Source organism: Propithecus coquereli, unplaced genomic scaffold (genome assembly GCF_000956105.1).
Source record: "Propithecus coquereli isolate 6110/MARCELLA unplaced genomic scaffold, Pcoq_1.0 Scaffold1199, whole genome shotgun sequence".
Taxonomy (NCBI): Eukaryota; Metazoa; Chordata; class Mammalia; order Primates; family Indriidae; genus Propithecus; species Propithecus coquereli.
This window is the reverse complement of record NW_012136069.1, coordinates 21037-22973: the sequence shown is the minus strand read 5'-3', so window position 1 is coordinate 22973 and position 1937 is coordinate 21037. Positions and strand designations below refer to the sequence as shown.

Here is a 1937-nt window from a genome sequence, read left to right as displayed (position 1 = left end):
GTATCTGTCTTTCACAATCCAATTGCCCATAAACTGCCAAAACTTACTGTGGTTTGGGCATCCACCATTAATTCCTACATTCATCCCTTCTCAAATGAATAGACAGCACATGTGCTGTCTATTCATTTTCTTCACTGTGCAGCCTGCCATTGGGATTGGTGACTCTGATGGCCAACTGGGCTGCTCTTTCCGCAATGGCTTTGCGGTTCTTGGAGGAAACATTATGAGCAATCTCCACACAGTAAGATTTGTTGCACATCAGCAGCACTTCCAGCTCCTTGATGTTGTGGACCAGGAACTTGCGGAAACCGCTAGGCAGCATGTGCTTCGTTTTCTTGTTGCTCCCATAACCAATGTTGGGCATCAAGATCTGGCCTTTGAATCTTCTCCGAACCCAGTTGTCAATACCTCTGGGTTTCCACCAGTTATGCTTGACTTTGACATAGCGGTCTGACTGGTGCCGGATAAACTTCTTGGTCCTCTTTTTGACGATTTTGGGCTTCACAAGGGGTCTGAGGGCGGCCATGATGCCGACTAGGAGATGGCTGCCACCTCCGTAGGCAGCGCCAAGAAGAGAGCTATATTTATTTTAGACTACGGAAATGACGTTAGACGAAAAGCAAATTTGAGCGATTTTCTTATTTGAGTTCAAAATGGGTCATAAAGACTGGTCTGATGGTAGTGGGTTATCAGAACTTATTAACATTAGTGTCACTAAAGTTGGTATACAACCCCCTCTACGGCTAAATTGGCTTAAAAAAAAAAAAGAAAAGAAGGAAAAAAAGAAAACAAAATGGATCATAAAGCAGCAGAGACAACTGGCAACATCAACAGTACATTTGGCCCAAGAACTGCTAGCGAACATACAGGGCAGTGGTGGTTCAAGAAGTTTGGCAAAGGAGATGAGAGCCTTGATGATGAGGAGCACAGTGGCCTGCCATTGGAAGTTGAGAGCAATCATTGAAGCTGATCCTCTTACAACGACAGGAGAAGTTGCCAAAGAACTCAAGGTCGACCATTCTATGGTCATTCACCATTTGAAGCAAATTGGAAAGGTGAAAAAGCTCGATAAGTTGGTGCCTCATGAGCTGACCAAAAATCAAAAAAATCGTTGTTTTGAAGTATCGCCTTCTCTTCTTGTGTGCAACAACAATGAACCATTTCTTGATTGGATTGTGACGTGGGAGAAAAAGTGGATTTTATACAACTGGGAAGGACCATCTCAGTGGTTGGACTAAGAAGCTCCAAAGCACTTCCCAAAGCCAAACTTGCACCAAAAAAAGGTCATGGTCACCGTTTGTTAGTCTGCTGCTGGTCTGATCCACTACAGCTTTCTGAATCCTGGCGAAACCATTACATTTGAGAAGTATGCTCAGCAATTTTTTTTTTTAAATATGGAATGCTTCATGAATTTGTGTGTCATCCTTGCTCAGGGGGCATGCTAATCTTCTCTGTATCATTCCAGTTTTAGTATACGTGCTGCCGAAGTGAGCACAGAAAATTGTTGAGATGCACTGAAAACTGCAAAATCTGCAGCTGGCATCGGTCAACAGAAAGGGCCCAATTCCTCTCCATGACAATGCTGACTGCACGTAGCACAACCAACGCTTCAAAAGTTCAACGAATTGGGCCATGAAGTTTTGCCTCATCTGCCATATTCACCTGACCTTTCGCCAACCGACTACCACTTCTTCAAGCATCTTGACAACTTTTTGCAGGGAAAACGCTTCTACAACCAGCAGGATGCAGAAAATGCTTTCCAAGAGTTTGTTGAATCCCGAAGCGCAGATTTTTACACTGCAGGAATAAGCAAATTTATTTCTCGTTGGCAAAAATATGTTGATTGTACTAGCTCCTATTTTGATTAATAAAGATGTGTTTCAGCCTAGTTACAATGATTTAAAATTCACGTTCCAGTGGAAAACCATACCATGCTC

At 43.1% G+C, this 1937-nt stretch overlaps 1 pseudogene across 1 annotated transcript; it reads right to left on the bottom strand.

Moving 5' to 3' along the window:
• Nucleotides 1–111: 111 nt before the first annotated feature.
• On the bottom strand, nt 112–550 carry LOC105825369 (annotated as a pseudogene). Its single transcript, XR_001138258.1, has one exon. The product of XR_001138258.1 is annotated as a 60S ribosomal protein L32 pseudogene (transcript).
• Nucleotides 551–1937: the final 1387 nt, after the last annotated feature.